We start from the raw sequence: 23,590 nt of genomic DNA, 5'->3' as shown, positions 1-23,590 counted from the left end.
TAGAACTATTTCTGCCTGGTAGGTGACCTTCTTCCAAGGGACCAGTACCCATACAAGTATGTACAGCATCTTTTCCTTTCCATTGCTCTCCAATATGCCACAGGAAAAGGGATGTGTTTCAGTTTAGGCCTTCTCGCCAAGTGGAAGCAGTGATAGAAGTTCCAGGTATGGTCTTTCTTGGGAGGTCATTCTCAGAGCAATTTGTTGCCCCTCACTGGTGGTATGCTTGATGCACAACACCACCATCTACAGTCCAAGTATGCCATAGCTGGGTGAAAGAGCTCAAAGAATACCAGTTTCTATACCTGCCTAGAGCTCTACTCCAACACTGGAAGCTTTACTCCAATAGCTGTACGAGTAGAAACTGCTAGCAGTATGTACTCTCCCTTAGACTAAAGCTGTGGATTCTCCCTAATTCGTACTATTGTAGAATGAAGGCAATCATATAGCAGGAACCCACTTTGTATTTAATGCCATCAGTGATGCACAATCCAAAGTGGATTTAGAAGAAGAGGGAGTATGCAGCCCTCGTGATCTTATTGGACTGCAACTCCCAGAATCCCTTACAACTGGTTATGCTAGTTAGGACTGCTGGGAGCTATGATTCAGCCACATCTGGAGGGACACACATTCCTACCCCTATTTCAGGAGATGAATATTTTGCTGGACAAAGTGATATCTTTTGCACTACTTTTTATTCCTTGAATATTCTTCAACTTTAAAATGCCCTCTAATTTGTCAAAGCAAGGAAGATAAATGAGCAACTAAAGGTGAAGTACAAATATTCATGAGTAATGAATAATTATGTAAAAGTGAAGCTACATATTAGTTATTACCACCCACCTTCCATCTTAGATAATTAGATAAGTTTAGGAAAATGACAAAGAATTCTAGTAAGCCAGACAAAGTAATATATAATATGCACAGGGTATAACTTTGAAGTATTATGAATTTTAGTATAGAACTTCTAAGAGCCATACTTTGGTCAAGGCAAAAGGTAATTAGAACAAATAAAGATTAAAATTTCAAAGCTGGTTTGCTCGAATTATTTATTTAACTCAACCAAATTACTTCGTGGACAGTTCAACAGAAATTTAGTTAGTATTAAATTCCAATCTGTTCATTGACACACCCTCTCCATCTAACTAGTGATCCTCTTTAACCTAATTTATCCACTTGCATTTGTAGCCCAAGGTAATGATGTTCTTCCTCCTCATATCTGACTTTAAAAAATACATTTCATAGGATTCTCATGTCTGTCAGCTGCTTTGAAGTCACACATGACAAAAAGAATGACGGGAATATCAGGGCAAAAAAGCAAATTGAATTTATAGAGAAAGTCTTTATTTCTTTTCCAGCTCAAGAGGAACATAAGTATTCTGAATAATTCTGGTAATTCATACTATCACCAATTACCAATACAAATTTTTCCAATACAGGTTTTCCTATAGCAAAGGAAGAGGTCAGGGATCACACAGTGAAGAACCCAAGCATTTTTCTTGATCCTGAATTTTATAATTTTTCAAATTTTACACTGTTTCTCTTGTTCACCTACTATTTCAGTGAAAAGGACTTCTCTCCATCATATAAATCTAGATCTAAATGTTTTTATAATTACTTTTATTGATATTTGTATTTGATACTTTTTATGAAGTGTTGTAAACCACCCAGAGAACTTCAGCCACTGAGTGGTACAAACATTAGATATTAACATATTCTTATGGAAGTATTATTTCCATAATACTTTATATGGGGAAAAACAGACAATAATTCAATGTGCAAATTCATTCATGCTACCAGTTAGACAAAAAAAACATTTTTTAATGATACAATCCTATGGGAATACTTGAAACCTTCTAACCTTTCTACATACCTCCAAGAATGAAAGGTAGAAGGGGAAGTCACCTCCATGTTCTTCCCACCCTGGGAAACAGCTGGAGAGCTAATTTTAGCAATGACCACACTGCTTCAGAGTGAAAGAGAAGGACGATGAAACTCTGTTAGTGTTTGTCATCTCTTGGCAGTAGCTGTATCTTCCTCTCTCTTCAAGTGGGGAGAGGTCTGAGCATGCATCCCCAGCTCTGAGGTCAGAGTGATTCTGACCTTGGACCTGGCAATCTGGACAACCCCATCTAGGGGCCAGAGGAATGTCTTCAAGAATTTTACTTTCAGTAAAAGGTAGCAAATTACATTTTAAACATTTAAAACCTGAGAACTGTGCACTTTAATGAGGGACCGGGTGTTTCATTTGCCTTATTAGTTAGGCAGATTGTAGTATTTGTAATATTTCAAATAATATTTCAACAGAACTGAAAAAGACCTTGGAGTTATTATGGATAAGAGTCTAAATATGAGCCAACAATGTGATGCAGCTGCAAGAAAGGGTAAATGCTATTTTCGGATACATTAACAGAAGTATTACTTTCAAATCCCAGAAGTACCAGTTTCCCTTTACTCAACACTGGTTAGGTCTCCTCTGGAGTACTGTGTCCAGTTCTGGACACTACAGTTTAAGAAAGATGCAGACAAACTGGAAAGGGTTCAGAGGAGGATGACAAGGTTAATCCAGGAACTGGAAATAAATCTCTATGAGGAGGGATGGAAAGAACTGGGCATGTTTAACCTTGAGAAGGGAAGACTGAGGGCAGATATGATAGCGCTCTACAAGTACTTGAAAGGCTGTCACAAAGAAGTACAGAATGTCTACTCAATCATCCCAGAGTGCAGGACACAGAATAATGGGCTCAAGTTACAGGAAGCCATTGTCCAGCTAGATATCATTAATCATTTCCTGGCTGTTGGAGCAGTATGACAATAGAACCAATTACCTAGGGAGGTTGTGTGCTCTCCTACACTAGAAGCATTAAAAATGCAACCAGACAGCCATCTGAGAGGGATGGTTTAACTGAAAGTCCTGCATTGGGGGGTTGAACCCAATGGCTGGTCCCTTTCAACTCTACTGTTCCATGATTCTCTTTGAGCCTGTATATAGTTCATATTTTAACATATTATTACAGAAATTTGTTCTTCTTTGCCACCTTGAATGACAGGTGCTTTGTCTGTTTTAAAGGATTTAAACTTTGAAAGCAACCAAATTAAAACAAAATCTAGTGCTTTTGGTGCCACTTACCAACAGCTATAAAAACGTTCTTGTTATATAACAACAGAAATATGAATGTGTTAAGCCCTCAGTGGTGCTTTTCTGTCTCGACTGAGTAAAATCCAGATTGTGAATAAAAAATCCAAGTCTACTGAACTCAATCCTTTATCAGTGGGACATGTTCACATCTATTTTTTTATATAAAAATTAAGAAAATATGCCTTAAACCAGCTTTCCCCAACCTCCTGCTTTCCACATGTTTTGGACAACAGGTTAGAACTGATGGAGGCTGAAATCCAAGGCATTTGGAAGGCCAGTTCAGGGAAGGGTATCCTAGAGGACTGGGCTGAGTTCTCAGTGGAGTACTATTCTGATTTAATAGCTAGAGGAGCTCCCTGGACTGGGCTTTAGGTGATCAGAGATGAACAATATAATCTATACAGAAGCTGAGTATTAGTTTAGCTATGGTGACTCATCAATCTCTGAGTCATTCTAAATAGTCCTCTGAAAATATCAACTTGCTGCACTGATTCATAAAGGTGAAGAGAATATTAGGGATTAACAAATGCATATATTATAAAGCACCTTAACCAAGTAACTGTTTACAAAATCAGCACAGGTGCACTCCTGTGGAATGCTGAAGCAGCTTCATGCCTATGAGTGCATTCAACTGGCATCCAGGTTTTTTAAACAATACATAGCAGGAGCAAGTTAGGCAGATGAGCAGCAAAAATACCATAAGCATTATGAAAGGGGATTTAACCATTCCATCTACCAGCATTATTTCATTAATAATCTCTTCTCAAAGGTGAGGAGCAAAGTCTGGCACCATATTCTAGTAGACACAGGGCAGGGCTTCAGAACAAGCTAACATCTAAATTAACCCAAGGGTCTTCAGGATAAGAATTCTTTGTCCCATTAGGGTTGGAATTATATTTATACTCACCAGAAAATAAGACCCAGTGGAGCTTACGTCTGAATGGACATGTTAAATATTCAAGTCTGATCTGCTTTTACACTGGTTATTTGTATTAGGTTGATGAAATTGTGAATAATTGACCCCTTGAGCTGGGGCTTCAACTATGCATTTTTGTCTGTTCCCATTTATTTGAGTCAAACAAACAAACAAACAAACATCTGCCATTAGAAACCTAAAAATTATGTTGTTCATAAAAAGGACACCTACGAGCTAATCACCTGAATAGTGGCATCCATACCAACTTACAAATAGTGCAAAATTTCAAATTACAGGTACAGCCAGTTAAAAATGCCAAAACTGATACAAAATTTTGTACCAATATGCAGTATGACATATTTTTTTTCAAATATTGCTGAAAAATAATGACATATTTTATGCAGGCTGTTAAGGAGATATGCCTTAATTCAAAAGTTATTGAAGTTGACCTGGCCTGTTACAACTGATGACAGCAAAGCTGAGTTGTTGAAGCTAAAATGTTTCCAGTAATCCAATGTTTTTAAATGCTGAAAAAGAAATCTACTGTATTCCATGTGCACTGCCTATTTCATTATGGAATGCGGCATCACAAGATCAGGGAATACATTACTGGACAAAACCAGTACTGGGAAGGAGATAGTTAAGGAAGCTTTAAGCTCCCTCCCCTACTATGTTATTAATCTGGTTCAGACTGTCCTGCGCAACTCCATTTTACTTCCCCACCCGCACTAATCCAGGCAAATTGTTAGAGTTCCCAATTTCAGAGTGGTGATCCACACTATGCCTCATGAACTTACTTTTCAGTCAACTAGATCTATCTAGCTAACTATGAGAGAAGCAGCTGTATCTTTAAAGCAACAAGTAGTTTGATTCTCAGGGAACAGGCAGGGAATGGAATGCAGATGGAGGAAGCAGAAGGATCAGGATCTTGTGCCACCTTTCTGAAAGAAGAAATGCAGCACAATGGTCCCAATCCCTCATCTTCCTTTTCACGTGGTAGGCAATGAAAACATCAGATTGCATCCAATATACTTTCTAAAGGCAGAAAGGCAATTTAAGGGCCCCAATCCAGGCCATTCTTTTCTATGTAGTAGGAAAATGACATGCATGGATCAAGACTCACATTAAGGGTTTCAGGCATTACAGTGAGCATGTCTCCTACTCTGTGTGTGGTCATTAAGAACCCAGCCCTATTCAAGTGCTCTGCACACACGGAGAAGTGGAAATGAGTCCACAAACTCTGTTCCTTCCCTCATTGCTCAATTTGCTCTCTAAACATGGAGGGCAGCTTTGTGCAAAGGAGCCTTCTCCATCTGTGGAAACTCTCCTGGAGATTTCAGAATCCTGATGCTTGACATAAGTCAATTGTAGCCAGTAGAGTTTTTCTCTCAGCATTGATCATGGGAGAAGTGTAATGGAAAACGGTCACTGACAAAACAATGAGTTTATTTTTAGGGCTGTCATTCTGTCTGATCTCTGGTGAAGAAGGAAGAAAGAGAAAACCTATGCTGGAATGATACACAAGCTTACTCAAAAATAAACTTTTCAGAAGATACATGGACAAAACAATTCATTTCTACATATCTACCCAGTAAATTGTCCAGTCTGTACATAACAGCAAATGGAGGGTTAATTAATTTGCTGGGACATGCGCTACACACAAGTCACTTCTGTTTTCTGCAAACAAGATCTGATGGGCCTGATTGAAGGTTGTCAGCATGGCATGTAAACTTGGGTTGATGGATTGTTTATGGGCTAAACAGACCAGCAATTAACCCAAAAACAAATCATGGGTTATCCACTGGATTGTTTGGTCTCAAAACAACCCAGGCTTGCTTTACGTATCACATTCCTAACCAGTTGACTGCAGGCTGTTTTCAAAAACCAGAACTGCCTTCCAGGAAGAACATGTCCCCACAAATCATGGGATAAATAACTCATGATTTGCCACTGTGGCATGTGCTGTTCTTGTGTGTGTACTTAGTCTGTATCTTATTTTTCAGAACACTGTAATAAGAAACTACCTGTTTAAAAGAAAGGAAATCCAGTGATTTTAAAAAATGTGTTGCTTGGCTTAGCTTTACAAAACTCTTATCAGCTCAAGGTCCACAAAGCCAGGAAATAGAAGCTATGATAGATGACTTAACAGATGCCCTGCAATCAGAAAAGTTTTTGTTCAATGTCAGCAAACAAGCCATTTACAGCATGATTCCTCTAGCAATATAGGCAGGTTCATAAGTTTCTTAAAACAATATAGGATCAGGGTTTTATCTTTGCTGATTCCATCTTCCTCATCTGCATTTGGGTCCGCAAGACCAATGAAAGGTGTTAGTGCATAGAAGGTAAGTTGTAAGCAAGCATTACTAATCATGTCTGTTAAGCATCAAGGTTGGCTTCCAGTTCCCTGGCTTTATGGAACCAACATGAGATAATCTTAAACTAGAGGTTTTATGGGGATTGGCCTCTAGAAGATGCAGATTGCTGACAGCAAATTGTACTGAATGTTACTTCAATAAAATTCAGTAATGCTAATCTACCTAGATATATTACATCTGGAAGTGCATCATTTTAACTGCTGAAGTCAAGTCTACTTTTTGCAATTCCTCGAGGGCAAAAATAAATGTTGCAATTACATGCAATCAAATTTCATCTTAGCAATAATTAACTTGGCAGTTTTGGACACATGCACATTAGTTTAATCCAAGAATACAAATATACACACTTTCTTTGAACACCCCTGGCAATTATAAACCATAGTAAGAAATGCAAATAACTGTACACCAACCTAATTAAGGGAATGGAGAACAACAAAGACCACAACAACCTTCTAGCACCTGTACCAAAGATTTTTCTAAAGAGAATAATTAAACCTTACAGCTAGGAAAGCTACAGTGTGGAAGGGGAAAATAATCCTTCAGTAGATGCTCTTGTTTTTAATTTTTCGTATCTATTTCTATTCACACCTAACAATTGTTACAGTTTCATGACATGGAACTGGTGAAATATGTACCATAAGTGGAGAGGTTTGTTTGTTTGTTTTGGATTTATATCCTGCCTTTTTCCTACAAAGGGCTCAAGGCAGCTTACATCATTCTCTTCCAGCATCTTATCCCCACAACAACATCCCTGTGAGGTAGGTTGGGCTGAGAGTCTGTGACTGGCCCAAAGTCACCCAGTTGGCTCCATGGCCGAGTGGGGACTAGAACCCAGATCGTCTGAGTCCCAGTCCCAGGCTCTTCACCACTACGCCACACTGGCTCTCCTTGTTGTTTGTTTTTAAAGCAACTCTCTTATTACTTAGTTGTTTAAACCCAAAGATGCTTGTCAAATCCAGATGATACCTTTACTGAACTAATGTTGCAATCTTTTGATATGAGATAAGCTTAAAAAAAAACTGGTGTGGAAAATTGGTACTGTATGAACAGTTGGCCAATTAGGAGACAGTTTGGGGATTGTTCCTGTGGACTTGTTTGATGAGGGCAGAAGTTGATGATGTGACCTTCTCCCTAGGAAAACCAGCAAAGGGAGTGCCTATCTGTCAGTGGGAGTGTGCTGCTACGGCACACACACATCCTGAAGGGAGTCTTCGCAGCCACACGGCCTACGAAGGAGTCCAAAGAAAATCAGGAAGAAAAAGTATAGAAAAAAGAAAGGAGAGGAAAAAAGACTAAAGGATCCAAAGAACAATGAAAAGGAGTGTTTTTAATAAGAGGACAACAGTTCCACAAGCAAAGAAAAGAAATAAGAGGCATAAGGAGAAAGACAAAAAGGTACAAAAGCCACAAGAAAAAAAATGCGAGCAGACACTACAGGAAACACATGGATGAACTTCCTTAACACCACAATGACAGTTGAAGAACTGAAGGAACAACCAGGAACCCCTGTAATATGCCACTGCCAAAATCAGGTCCCATGTAAATACAAAGCCCATGTGTGTGATGTACACAGACCATGAAGAAGAATGGAAATGCCTCAGAAAAAAATGAGGGCCAGTGGGATGTAGTGATTAAGAGCGTGGGACTGGGGCACAGGTGATCTAGGTTCTAGTTCCCTCTCAGCCATGAGCTAACTGGGTGACTTCAGCTCAATCTCAAACACTCAGCCCAAGGGGGATAAGGTTTATTTGTTTATTTCATTTTATACTGCCCAATAGCCAAAAGGCTCTCTTGTGATTGAGAGGAAAAGGGGAATTATGTAAGATACCTTGAGTTCCCTGAAAGGAAAAAAAGGCAGGATATAAATAAGATAAACCACTATCACTTAGATAATTTTGGATTCCTAGTGCTCACATGCACCATTCTTTAATGGTCCTAAAATAATACACCAAGCACAGGTTCAATGTTGGTTAAGATGAGGGGACAGACAAAAGGTTAAAGCACATACCACTGTCTCAATCCAGCCTGGCACTCTTTCTACCAATTAATTCTTTTTGCCAAAATAACTCAGCCACACAACAAGCTACATTACAAGAGTCTAATCTGTAATGGCCCTCCAACACAGACAATGGTAAGATAACGAGCTTACTCGGTCAATTTGGCCGTTCACTGCTAGCCTCTGTTAAAGGACCACTCAGAGTACCTTGTTGACATTTATTTTTGCCCAAGCAGGGCAACCATATCCTCATTCAAGGAGCACTTCAGTTTAGGCTCACTCCACAGAACACCCAATAGAGCAGGAGTGGTGTTGGAAGCAATCACTGCAACTCTGTCCTCCTTACTGTTGCTTTTCCAGTACATGTGCTTCTGAGTGCATCTGATGGAGTGGCAGCTGCAGGGGCAGGAGCTAGGAGGCTTCAGATTTTATGGATCTTCAGTCCTTCTCTCCTCTCTCACTTGCATCCTCACCCATGTCAGAGCTTTCCTCAGCAGCTGCAAGGGGTGGGGCAAGGACCCCCTTTTGGATTTCTCAAGTGGTCATAGCACTGTCTACAGCCTCAGGGAAGAACTGCACAGTATCTTATGGCCCTTGAAAGTCTCCCTGGGATCCTAAGAATGCTTGCTTAGACTTCTACAATGAACATTTCCCAAAACAAATTCTTGTGAACAAAGCCATGCAAACATTTCTAAATCTCTCTGAGTATATTTTAATTTATGGACAAATAATTTTCAACTTCTGCTCAACCATAACATGGATTATGGCTTCTTTTAAAGCTACATTTACAGCATCCTGGATCCAGGCAGACATCACCTTCTTGCTAGATGTACTAGCCCACAAAGGTCAAGTATACACATGATATATGCGTATCCAGAATCCCATGCACCTAAAGTCACTCAGCAGAACTGACCCAGATGTTCTGTATACCTCCACTGACAAAACCACATCAATAGCAGTATGCATGTCAAGACTTCACCCTCAAAAATATCTCACCGATCATCACAGCATGCCCCAACCTCAGAGTGTAGTAGTAGGCAACTTCAGGCAATTTTGGATGTATCTGTTCGTCCAGATCCATTTCAAACTGAGCTTTAGGCTGGCTTTAAGATAGGAACTGCTTTAGTCACCCTTTGCAATGACTTTGTCTGAAAGACAGACAAGAGAAGTCTTAATTCTTCAAGTCTCACAGCAATTCAAGAAGAGTATCTTTTGATACCAACAACCAAGGAGTCCTTCTGAACAGGCTTTCTAAGTTGTGTATAAAAGGCACCACTTAGCAGTGGCTCTATTCTTAACAGGGGGTAGGGGAGGATTCTGGAAAGTAGTACTGGGAGATTATTCTCTGATCTTTTCATAGTTATAATTTGGGAAGCAAGTGGGGCTTAGGAGATTTGGGAACAGCTGGAAAATATCAGTTCTAGGTCATACAGGTTAGTCAGTGGGCTCAAACTTCTGATTTTAATCTTGTGCAGGTTAGGAAAAAATATGGGAAAGAATTATAGGAAGCTGTTAATTAGTCCATATATCTTCTTATGAATTCAACTGCTTTTATTTTCAATCAACATAAAATAATGTATCCATCTGAGACACACTTATAGTTCAAATGTTGATTTATCTTACATTTTCTGAATGAGATGTAGTCATATTTTGCTTCCAGCTCTCATTGCTGGGTTTCTATGATACTCCCACAATTCATTATTTGCTTCAGTGAAGCTCACACCCACAGTGCATGTTCTCAGAATCCCATGTAATGTGTATAAATGGTTGACAAGAAGCTGGAAATGAACCATAACACTAATTTCCAGAATGAAACAGGCTTTTGGGAGCTCCACTGACCTGTCCCATTACAAAAACTAACCTGCATTTCATTCCTAGAGTTGGTCTAGGAAGCTCTAGTTTCCTGTTGTACTGTATATGGGTCCTACTGACAGAGCCCAGTGTTTTAATGTTTGGTGATTAGAAGCCGCCAACTTAAACACAGTATTAGCAGAATTATATTTTTCTTTATTAATGCTGATGCCTAAGATGTGCAAATATATAAGTTAAGCTTAATTTCATAATAGGCTTAGCAGAAGTAGGTAAGACATTCAGAGATATGGCAGACCTGCCCAGTCTTGAATGAATATTTTTCTATTAACATTCAAGAAAGGGAAGCAAAAGAAAAGAAAACCCAAGCATGACTCTGAAATTTGTATTTTCTACATGAAATACATGCAACCTGATCTGCAAATAATGTATTTAGGCACTGAAGTATGAAAACTCTCCAATGTCTATGCACACTCAGATGTCATTAAATAGATTGCAAGCTCTGTCTATGGTTTTGGTAACACAAAATGTTCCAGCTCTCCCTGAACATGCAGGAGGACAGCTACTCTTGATTGCTGCAATATGAGTTCATACAAGTATCATATTCTTTAATAATTTTCTTGAAAAGGAAAATTTCTGCTTTATATTTTACATGTGCACAGTGCACATAAGGAGACTAACATCTGCTTGCAGTGGTGGCTGATCCATTGGGACCACATACTCACACAAGTTCAGACTGAAAAAAGACCTTTTATTCGTCTAAACTGGCACTTGTACCTTAGGTTGATTGCTGTGTTTGCAAGCATTCACCCATATTTCCTAGCTCTTTGTCATTACACAGATTAAGGAAAGTAAAATTATACTTTTGAGGAAGGCAAAGAATAAAGCTATTAATCTAGCTATCTGACAAAAATGCCTCTGAGATTAACTTCAAAGTAATCTGTATGCAACAGGATTCCCTTCCTACAATGTGGATGAATAACAAGCTGAAAATTGGTGTTTTTTATGCAACCAATAAAGGATAAACTTAAGGGAAATTAATGGAGCATAGATTTATGTTACTACAGGGATAAATAAAACACACTTAAACAAGCACAAGGAAGTCAATGAAACTACTACAAATGTACATGGTCATTGAATAACCATCTGTGTCAGCATCTTATTACCGGGGAAGCCTTTTCATGTCACCACAACTAAAACTCACTGAACGTTAACTGTCTAGCACAAACAAATGCATTTCTTATAATTTATCTAAAAAGTTCTAATGCAAAGGATTTAGTTCTTAGAAAGGAAAGTAAAACAAAACAAAAATCATAGTTAAAATGCATTTCAGCTCCCTGAGAAGTCCTCTTCTGGATGAATCCAATAGAATAGATGAGCTACTGCTCATTCCTGATGAAACAAGCGTGGGTGGTTACACTACAGCAGTGTTTCTAGCCATCCCTTCTGTTTAATGCCTCCAGTCATTTTTCTTACACCCACACATGCTCTCTGGCTTCTCACACAGCAAATTAATGATGCCTTTCTGACACTAGAGGTATAGCGGGAATGGATCCTCTTTTGTGTGTTTATGTGCTGCCTAAAATCTTCCGTCTCTAAGTATTTAAGATGCTAAGCACAGGAAGAAAAGCAGAAATTTCTTGCATGCTTCTTAAATGCAAATCCAAGTATTGTATGCTTATTCTACAAGCAAAGATTTATACTATCCTAAGCAAGACTAATTAACTTGTTCTGGCTGAAAGTGCAATACTGTCTTTATAGATATATCACGGATAACCCTGTTAATTTTTCCCCAAGGTAAAATGTGACAATCTTTTGAATGGATTCAATTATTGTCAAATATCCTTTTGATATATTTCATGGTCTCAGAGTGGGAAAGTGCACCAGAGTTCCTTTGGTCCCATCGCCTGCTCAATGCAGGCTCTGAACTGCAGGGCGCAGCAACAGCATCCCCAGCAGATGGCCGCCCAGCTTCTGCTTAAATACTTCTAGCCATGGAACCCCCCCCCGCTCCCCGCCCCAGGGCAATCTGTTCTACAGCTGAACAGCTCTCACTGTTAGGACGTCTTTTAATGTTTAGATGGAATTTGCTTTCCTAGAGTTTCCAACAGTTTAGTCCTACCTTCTGAAGCAGCAGAGGATGTCTGTGCCATGACAGCCTTTCAGACATTTGATGACTTGTCCTCTTCTTAATCTTCCCTAGACTAAACATACGCAGCTCATGGCACTTTGTTTCCAGACCTATTACCATCCTGGCTGCTCTTCCCAGCATTCTCCAACCTGCCAGTATCCTTGGACACAGTATGGCAAATGCAACTTGACTAACACAGCATGGAAGAGAACTCTTCCGTCCTGTGAACTGGACATTATATTTCTGTTAATACAACCCAAAAGGTCATTAATTCTATTAGCTGCTGCATCGCATTGCTGGTGGCAGCTTGTGATCCACTAAGATAACCAGGTCCTTTCCACATGTACTGCTGCCAGGTCAAGTCTCCTGCATCTTATACTTGTGTCTTTGAATTTTTTTCAAAGATCCAAGATAATTTTTTCTACTTCTGGGCACTTCATTTCTACTAAATTTTCTATCTACTAATTTTTCTAATATATCCAAACTATTTCAGGAAGCTTGACCATGCCCTGTACCTTAGTTGATCCCACATATTGGGGCCTGCTGAGTTGTCAGTAAACAAACTAAATCTTCGGGAGCTATGAGGTAAAGCTCCATTGCCCTGCACAGCTTCTGGCTTTCTTTCATACTCCCTAAAAGAAGACACTTCTTTTGTGTCTTCCTGCACTGCTACCCAGTTCACAGATTCTGTGTACTTCTCTTGAGCAGAACTAGAGCACATCTTTTACACGCAGCTGGTCACAGGTTCAATTCTTACTGTTTCAGGTAGAGCAAGAAACCCTGGAAAGCCACTGCCAGTCAGTATTAACAATACTGGCTATATGTAGCCCACAGTTCCTGGCAGTGCCTCACGTTTTGAACCATTATGTTCCAGAGGGGCTCAGTACCAGTGGGATAACCATGCAAGCTTCAAGAAACCTGGCTGGAAGCAAGAGGAACAGCCAGTAGCAAGTACTGGCTAGCAGTACCAAGTTGTCAAAAGCAGATGGCAGGATAGCAGAAGTATAGCCACCCTACCAATGCTGTAATGAATAGAACCTCTTCTTAATCATGCACAGTATCTCCTAATACAGGGGTCTCAAACTCAACTTACCTGGGGGCCGCTGGAAGTAGAGTCTGGGTGAGGCTGGGCCTCATCAAGTATCCCACCACCGCGGTGGTGGTGGGCCGCTCATCCCGTGTGGCTCCCGGAGGCCAGCCCGGGCGCCGCCGGCGCTTTGAAGGCCGCAGGGCCCCTCTCCCGTGCCCGGCCCAGCCCGGCAATTGGCCCGCGGGCCGCGAGTTTGAGACCCCTGTCCTAATACCACAGAGTTCCATCCAAAGTCACACTGAGGGAGCAGACTTCCAACTTCTGCTTAGCTCAACAGTCCCAGCATGTTACACAAAGAATCAAAGAAGCATCATGAAGGGGTTGAGGTTTGGCACAGGGGAATGAAAAAGACCCAGAGAATCCCCAAAGAACTGGCATGATACCACTGAAAACAATCCATGCATGCTGTGTGGTGGCTGCATTTGTATATGACATAGAAAAGCCACATGGCAACAAGTTTGCACATTACTTTGGCAGTGCACTATCACGCAGTAGCAGTTTCAAGTAGTTTCCAAATGATTACACAGCCCTGTTTTTGTATGTTGTTGAACTGCTTGAAAAGGGAATGAATTAAAATAATTAATGTCACAATGCTGGTGTTAGTAATACTAGGGCTTTTTTTGTCATAGAACGCACTGGAACAGCGTTCCGGCACCATTTTTTGACGGATTTTTCCAAGTGATTGTGAATCGCTCTGATGGGCATAGCAGATCTGCGACAAAAATAATAAACATAGTGCCTGCGGGCTGCTTGTGTGTCGGCGCTGATTGTCAGCGCTGATTGTGAGGGCACTGCTCGGCTTGGGACACTGCTCGGCTTGGGGTCCGTCGTGTGGTCACGCATTGAGTGCTTACTGCTGGCGGTGACCATTGTGTAAAAGTGTGACCCCAAGACGTGAGTTCTGGCACCTTTTTTTTTTACAAAAAAATGCACTGAGTAATACACAACAGTATTTACTATCCTGAAGATGCCCACATTAGAGAAACTGAGCTGCAGTAACTGAAAAAACAAAACATGATATCACTGTATAAGTACCTCAAAGGCTGTCACAAAGAGGAAGGTCAAGATCTCTTCTTGCTGATACCAGAGTATAGGACACGGAATAATAGACTCAAATTGCGACAACCCAGACACAAGCTAGATATCAGGAAATACTTCCTCATTGTCACAGCAATACAACAGTGGAACCAGTTGCCTAGGGAGAGCATGGGCTCTCCCACACTAGAGACATTCAAAAAGAAACTGGACAGCCAACTGAGTGGGATGGTGTAACGTGGTGTCCTGCAACAGCAGGGGTTGAACCTAATGGCCTTCTTGGCCCCTTCCAACTCTACTATGCTATGACTCAATGATTCTATGAAGGTGTACTTTGTACAGTTTCCATCAAATTAGAAAGTTTGCACTGACCTATTGGATCACATCCAACTTTAGCATCAATTATTTTTGACAGGCATATTTTTGTGTATCACATCTGGAACAATGATGATGGATTACCTTATGAAAACTAAACTATAATTAAGAAAGCTTTGCTTTTGCTTTTATTGTTTGTGGAAGACAACTAGTACCAAACCATTATGCCAAGTGCTCTATTAGAACAATATGAGAAAAAGGCACAGAACAATTGCAAGAAACCTCCCTAGTCTCAAAATGCTTTTTTCCCCCTGAACTATTAAGTGCACCACTTTTAAACCTACTGGGATGAATCATTTTCCTACAGAGTTGGTATACCACACTAAACTTGGACAAGTACATCCTACCACTTGCTTACTAGACCCATGTCCATCTTGGCTACTTAAGAAAGCCAAGGACGGGATTGGGACCTGGATCCTGGAGGTGGTCAACGCCTCTTTAAGAGACGGCCGGGTACCTGCCCCTTTAAAGGAGGCGGTAGTCCAGCCAGTCCTAAAGAAGGCATCCCTGGATCCAGAGGTGGCTGCCAATTATAGACCGGTGGCCAACATCCCATTCCGGGCAAGGTGCTAGAGTGGGTGGTGGCGGGACAACTCCAAGCACTCTTGGATGAAACTGATTATCTGGACCCATTTCAGTCCAGTTTCAGACCCGGGTATGGCACTGAATCTGCCTTGGTCGCCCTGTACGATGACCTGTGCAGGGAGAGAGACAGGGGGAGTGCATCCCTGTTAGTTCTCCTGGACCTCTCCGCGGCTTTCGATACCATCGACCATGGTATCCTTCTGAATAGGCTAGTGGGATTGGGAGCTGGAGGCACCACGTGGTGGTGGTTCTGCTCCTATCTCAATGGCCGAGTTCAGAAGGTGGTGCTGGGGGACTATGGCTCTGCGCCATGGCAGTTATGCCATGGAGTTCCGCAGGGGTCCATTTTGTCCCCTTTGCTATTTAACATCTACATGAAACCACTGGGAGAGGTCATCAGGAGGTGTGGGCTGCGGAATCATCAGTACGCTGATGATACCCAGCTCTACCTCTCGTTTTCCATCAATCCAGGTGAGGCAGTGGCTGTGCTGAACCGGTGCCTGGCCGAGGTAATGGGCTGGATGAGGGCCAATAAACTGAAGCTCAATCCAGACAAGACGGAGGTCCTGTCGGTTGGTGGATCAGGCTCTGGGGAGGGTGAATTGAACCTAGTCCTGAATGGGTTTGCACTCCCTCTTGGGGACACGGTTCGCAGCTTGGGAGTGCTCCTCGACCCAAAGCTTTCACTAGAAGCTCAGGTGACAGCGGTGGTGAGGAGCGCTTTCTTTCAGCTTCGGCTGATCCATCAGCTGCGCCCCTACCTGGAGTACGACTGCCTGGCGACAGTGACACACGCGTTGGTGACTTCCCGATTAGATTTCTGTAACGCGCTCTACGTGGGGCTACCCTTGACGACAGTCCGGATACTTCAATTGGTGCAGAATAGAGCTGTCAGGTTGCTGACGGGGACTGGGCGTTGTTCTCATATAACCCCAGTTCTCCGTCAGCTCCACTGGCTTCCGATTGAAGTCCGGGCCCAATTCAAGGTGTTAGTTATGACCTATAAAGCCCTAAACGGCTTGGGACCTGGATATCTAAAGGAACACTTGTGCCCATATATGCCCTCCCGCCCCTTGAGATCAGCAACGGATGCCCTTCTCCGGGAACCCTCTGTGAATGATATTAGGAGGGTGAGTACCCGGAGGAGGGCTTTCTCTGCGGTGGTGCCCCATCTATGGAATGTGCTCCCTAGAAAGGTCCGCCTGGCACCGTCGTTATTTGTTTTTTGGTGCCAGGCTAAGACCTTTTTATTTAAAACTTATTTTAATTGCTAAATTATTGAATTTATTAGGATTTTAAAAATAGCCGAGAATGCACCGGGGGTTTTTTTATGTTCTTTTCTTTTAAATTATTATATTATTATTATGTATGTTTTATGTATTTTTTGAGCCGCCCCGAGGCTTTGTTGTGATGGGGGCGGCATAGAAATGTTTTAAATAAGTAAATAAACTCACAACAACAGTTATTTTAGCTAAGGGATATTGACTAGTTAAAGGCAACCTAAGCCCTGTGACTGAATTGGAATGGGAACCCAGATCTCCCTGGTTCCAGTCCAGCATCCATTCCTTCTATGAAGTCCCTCCATATATGAAACATGCATGATACTGTGGCCTATTCATATGTACATGTTAAATGTACATGTTAAATTTTATCTCTTACATTAGAACTAGTTGATGCAAGCTGTTCCTATCAGAACTGGAGTATAGTTATGTAGGTTGCTTACCTGGAACTATCGTTCTTCTAGTGCCATCTGTGCATTCACACACAGGCTTTGTGCCTGCACAGGGCCTGTTGTTGGTAAGATTTCCAAACTGGACTTGTTCTAGCAGAAAACCCTCCTAGTAAACAGCCAACCCATACCATCAGGATATGGATCTGAAGGAAACCCATCCGGAAACGAACCGTAATGGATGGGATAGAAATACCCAAATGAATGAATGAATGAATGAATGAATGAATGAATGAATCAAACAATGGTACCAAAGCTGTCGACCCCAATGTGTGGTTGGTGGGCAGGTTGTATGAATGCACAGGTGATTATTCAGAGAACAATAGTTGCAGGTAAGCAACCTAACTTTCTTCTTAATGGTCTCTATGCATCACACAAGGCAAGCTTACTTCAAGACAGATGCCAGCAGGTGTCATCAGTGGAGGACCACAGATGGGACCACTCTACCAAAGGAGCAATATTGCCTGGATCACTCAGAAAGCTGTAGTCTATCTGGTAGGCCAGCATGATGGTTGCAGTAACCCAGTGTCCAAGCCTCTGAGGACTAACCGGGTTGTCTTTGTAGCATTTGCTATAACATACGAACAGTCTCTAGGATCAGTGGATGGGCTTGGTGCAGAACCAATAAAACTCTAGCACCTTGCAAACATCCAGTGTATGCAAGGCAGATTCTACCAGGTTTGATGGCATTGCAAAGAATGCTGGTAAAACAATGTCCTAGTTTAAATGGAACAATGACATGGCCTTCAGGAAAAATGAGGGGACAGACTACAGGACTGCCTTGTTCCTGTGGAACATAAGGAAAGGTGTGTCGATGTGCACAGCACAAAGTTCACCCACTCACCTGTATAATATGATCACCACCAGAAAGACGACCTTCCAAGGGAAGAGGCAAAGTCCACTGTGGTAAAACAAGGTCCTTTCCCAGTGGAGAAGGAACACATTTCCCATTGAGCCATGGCAGGACTGGAAACAGACACTGCTGCACACTGAATTGGTCGGAATGGTGAAAAGATCTACCAACAGGATGGCCCACGTCTGGAAGAGCTCTGCAATGACTTCTAGATGCAGTCCCATTCAAGGGTCCTCTACTTCCTCCTGGAACTGGAGGAAATGTTGGTAGTCTGGCTGGCTGGTAATGTGGAAATATGCATCCTTTAAATCTATCAAGGTAAACCAGTCACCATGGCACAGTAATGGCAGAAGATTTTGCAATAAGACAGTACGATACTTCTCATGTAGAATAAAGAAAATAATGTCCCTCAGGTCAAGGTTGGGACAGAGGCCACCATCCTTCTTAAGTATGGTAATGTACCATGAGTAGAAACCATAATGGACAGCAGATGAGATGAGAGTCAGTGTGGTGTGGTAGTTTAGAGCATGGGACTGGGACTCAGGCGATCTGGGTTCTAGTCCCCGCTCAACCATGGAGCCAACTGGGTGACTTTGGGCCAGTCACACACTCTCAGCCCAACCTACCTCACAGGGTTGTTGTTGTGGGGATAAGATGAAGGAGGAGATGTAAGCTGCCTTGAGCCCTTTGTAGGAAAAAGGCAGGATATAAATAAATAAATAATCAGATGAAGGAACTGGTTAGATCACTCTCTTCAACAGCAACATGGCTACTTCCTCCACCAGCATGGGAGAAGGCAGCATCAAGTGCATGGAACTGAGAGGTGAAAGAATGTCAAATTGAATGCTGTATCTGCTCTCCACAATGGAGAAAATCCATTGATCTGATGTTATGGATTCCCAGGTGGAAAAGTAGGTTAGGCAGCCTTCAAACCAGATCTCCAAAGGGCAGGGGGACTAACCCACTGCAGAAGTCAAGGCGGCCTCTTGTCAGTGTCCAGCCTCTTCTTCTGTAGCTGCTGGAACCAAGAAGTGGCAGCACTCCAATGTGGCTGGGTAGGCTACTGCTGGCATACTAGAAAATGAAAACTGCCTACTGAAAAGAATACAGTATATATGTGAAGCAGGTTTGAGCACTAAGACATCACTGGTGGAGCATGGAGGGGGGGGACTGTTTCATTAAAACTATCCATACAAGCCTGCCCTTTCTTAAGATCATGATTTGGCATGGTTTGCAAGACACAGCAGCCCAGCATGGGTTATTTAACCCGTTAAAAGATGGAGTATGTATAGAGTGCATACAGCTATGTTCACGTCTATCTTGCATATCCATCACCTGCTTGGAATTTGTCATATCATGGAAATCCAGTAAGCATAAATTATGCAAAGGTTTAAGCAACCCGTGTTTAACCTACTCATTACCCAAACTTGCTGGGTTTGCACAACACAACTCAGCACAACAACCCTGCTCTAACCTTTGCAAAATGCACAACACAACAACCCAGCTCATAGTGGGTTAGCAACAGCCATAAGAATTAGACCAGTGAGTCACCTTAGTTGGATTAAGTGGATGGGTTAATCCATCCAAGAGGCTTCTCATACCTCATTGGCCCATACCTTATGGAACACCCTCCCAAGGGACATGTGTTTGCCCCCCTCAGTTGTGGTATTTAAAAATGTACTGAAAATGCATCTGTTTCGAATTGCTTTTAATTCATGTGCTTTATTGGTCATGAACTTATTTTATTAATGTTTTATTACCATGGATCTGGAAATTGTTTTCACAGTGACTAAACTATGATTTAATATAGCTAGAGAATGGTTATCTCACTGCAATGTATATTGTTATAACATTACTTTTTTTTTCTCTTTGTATATCTATTTTATTCGCTTTTTAGGCAAGCCTTGTCTAGAAAGGGTATTTATTCAAGTTGTACCTGGTCTTTCTACCAAGTAAATGCATTCATAAAGAAAAATGTTTAGAAGAATCTAAATGAAAAACGTAACTATTCAGCATGCACACATTGGCTATGCAGGAAGTTGTTTTAAGTGCATTTGCATAACCATTACACTCTTGTGAGGCGCTCAGTCATTGCATCAATTTTGCATAGTGCATTAGGTTTATGAACACCAAATGACAACAAGAATGGGCTGGCCTGCTCTGGTGCTGATCTGCCGAAATCAGCAGGATTCAGATTTCACAGTATAGTGATATCTATTATCATCTGCTAGTGTCTTCAGTTGTTATGGTGCAGAAACCAGTAAAAACTAGTGAAGTGGATTAAGTGAAATTGCATGCATGTGGAGTGACTTTCATTCATTGTGCAAATAGGTCAACCTAAAGTTCTTTTGCTCAGTCAAGTAGCTGCCTTCCAAGCCGCTTCTTATACGGTGTGTACACTATAGCTGTAATGGCACTACAGCTTCCCAGATATACAGGCCAAAGAGCAGGACACCAGATTCTACAGCATGATCTGACACTTAAGGAAGCATTAACCTTCACAAAAAAGGCACGCACAGAAGCTTCCAGGTCCAGATGACAAACATTTGTAAGAAAAGGAGGCCAACTGCAATACTATCATCATTTCAGAATTCTCCTATAACTTTCTATATCACTAATAGTATGACTTCAGGACATTCCTTACTTAATCTGAAATTTTATACAAAACACTACCAATTACCATTCCCCTCCATGTTATCAGTTATGAGGTTTGAAACCAAAGACTGAAGATGTAAAACTATAATTAGAGTTCCAGAAATTAATATATTAGAATGAATATCAATAATAAAATCTTTAGGCTTGAAATCATGAGGCCAACAACTCCTATCTCTATTTCTCTAGCTTCAAGGCAAGTCTGTCCACATAGCAGGTTTTTCCCACAAGATAAAGCCACAGAATCTAGACTGATAGTGCATTCACCATAGTGGGGTGCTTGCAGAAGAAGTAATTTCAAATGACTCCTGGGATTAGTACACAATAGTTTGGAGCGATTTCCTTTGAGTAAAACAGGCTAGGAAACCTAGTTAGCAAATATATGTAAATGAATGGGCATGCGTAGCAGGAGAAAGCAGAATTGCACTGACAGATCCCACTACTTCTCAGTTAAAAAATATGCATGCAAGTTAAAAAAAATGTGCATGCTGCCTGCATTATGTATGTGTGTCAGGCTCCATCTGTGCAATCCAGAACGCCTGATCTTCCCCTCCACAGTTCCGTGGCTTCACTCACCATGCACGCATCTGAGTTGTACTAACCAATCCAGACAATACTCAGCCCAATAAAATTCCTCTCTACCATCCTGAACGGTAAGAAACAAGTAGTTGCTGTACCACTTCATTAGTCAATTACATACCAATCACAATAGCAGCCATTGGCTAGAAGGCAGGAGCAAGCCTGCTTCTTACAGAGCAATGAGGCAGCATATTGCCTGCTAACCTCATCAAGTATCTCTGAAATTATAGACTCCAACACTCTTTTTGGACGCATGAACACATTAAGGAATTTAAGAAACTGCTGTGGGCACCACCACAAAATGCCTGATCTTCAGAATGACGCTTTGACATCTCTCTGCTATTTCTATGGGTCTTAGGTAGCATGATTCAGCAAAATCTTGTGTTTCATTTCTATTAGACCCTGCAGTATCCCCTTAGTAAAGGACTGTCTAATTCAGCTAACAGCTGGCAGATAAACTTTGTACTGGAGCATTCTTTAAAATACACTGATATATACAATCTTGTAAACTATATACATACTTCATGGAAACTAATAAATGGAAGGGGAAAAGGCTCTCTGAGTCCTTTGACAACTAAAGGGCTGATATTACTAAATGGGAAGGCTAAACACTTAGCTCCTATAATGCAATGGATCAAGAATCATGTAACAATTGATATATGAACAGGGGGAATATAGACAAAAATTGAAATTGATATTTATTTGGATATATGGTCTGCTTTTATTACATCATACATATAATTGCTAGAACACTGTATGCATTTCATAGAAATTCATGTACTTATATTTAAAAAACAGAAACATAATTGAAAAATTCAGAGCTTACAGATACCACATTTGGGACACCTTCATGGGTGCCCACAGGTGCTGGGTTGGAGACCCCTGAATTAGAGCCTTGCTTTTTCTTTGTAAATGAAAGCTCAGAATCCAAGCTAAGCCTTGCTTCTCAAGCAGAATGGCAAATCTGTGAAAGGAAAACAGACTGTGAGGAGGCTGGTGAAAGTGACCGTAACACCCTCACCAGCAGCATGACAGGCCAGGTAATTTATGCAGAAAAGCAGTGCTCATGAAGCTCATCTATTTTAGAACAACAAATTAATGATCAAAGCAGTGGTTACGCCATAATTTCATAGCCATGCTTTGTCTGAATGGATGCCACTTCTCCCACTTCAGGCCTTCAGTTCATATGGGATATAATTCCCTTTCCTGGCCAGTGCATTAGAAAGACACCACTGCCTGCATAGATACATTTTGAACAATTAGTTTGTCATAAGACAGACACTTGTGGAAAGTTTACATTTCCACTGTATGTCTGTGGAAAGTGTACATTTTTTCATGGCGATGTGCATCGCTTGACATAATGATTTTTGAGTTAAACACCTTTCTTGGATATTGGATTCACAGGCAGAACAGCAGCTTCTATATCTCAATTTCTCATCTTCTATATCTCAATTTCTGCTCTAACCTTTGCAAAATACATACACAAGTGCTTTAGGACAACTGTAATATTGCCCCTTTGCACTGGCAACATAGATGCTTGCAGCAAAACTAGCGCAACTCTAACTGTAATGTGCTGATATGAGCACACTGACATTTATGGCAGCTTTTACAATACTTTTATTTACAAATGTAGACATCATGCAACCACCCAGAGAGATATTATGTAAGGCAGCATCAGTTTCCCCTGCAAGTCTTTCACTTGCACAGCTCTAAAGCTCAGATCTTTCTCTCCCCTTGATGGCTGCAGTGCACCTCAAACTGCTTTCTTTCTGACATGTACCAGCAAACTGATATTAATCCCAGTGAGACACTGGAGGTATGGCCTGAATGGCACTAACCACCAGCCTGGACAGGCTGATAAAGAAAAGTGTTCCAGACATACTAGTATCCCTTCATCCATTTAGGAAACATCAACTGACCTTGATCACATGGCAAGGATTACCACAGTCCTTTATTTATTTATATTTATTATTTAAATATAAATAATTTATATTTATTTATATTCAATAAATTCTCATATTTCATACAAAACGTTTAATGGATGGATGATGGATGAAATGCATGATTTGAGCACCAGGACTCTTCCAAACAAGCACGCTCTCCTTACCCACAGCCATGAAATGGACATGGGGCCAAAACAGACTTTAGTTAAACAAGTGCCTAACAGTTATTACTTTTTCGTTTTATTCCAGAATAGACTCCTGATTAGAATTAAAGTGATGTTTAAAATTGTACTAAAATGCTTGACTATCTTTCCATCTTGTGGATTCTCTGTGCAGTTAAAAATATCTTATGCAAAATCAATATTCATTTATGTTTACATAAT

General features: G+C 41.1%; 1 protein-coding gene and 1 long non-coding RNA gene across 3 annotated transcripts in view; one reads left to right on the top strand and one right to left on the bottom strand.

The window, feature by feature from the left end:
* The window catches only part of SYN2 (synapsin II), a 198,988-nt gene that overhangs the window by 166,267 nt on the left and 9,131 nt on the right, over positions 1-23,590 (bottom strand). The window lies entirely within an intron of this gene.
* Positions 1-23,590, top strand: part of LOC123034186 — a 71,477-nt gene that overhangs the window by 45,162 nt on the left and 2,725 nt on the right. The gene's annotated exons all lie outside the window — the stretch shown is intronic.

This window comes from Varanus komodoensis, unplaced genomic scaffold, assembly GCF_004798865.1.
Source record: "Varanus komodoensis strain SLA01 unplaced genomic scaffold, ASM479886v1 scaffold6_2, whole genome shotgun sequence".
NCBI lineage: Eukaryota > Metazoa > Chordata > Lepidosauria > Squamata > Varanidae > Varanus > Varanus komodoensis.
Note: the sequence above shows the minus strand (reverse complement) of the source record. Positions and strands in the feature narration are given on the sequence as shown.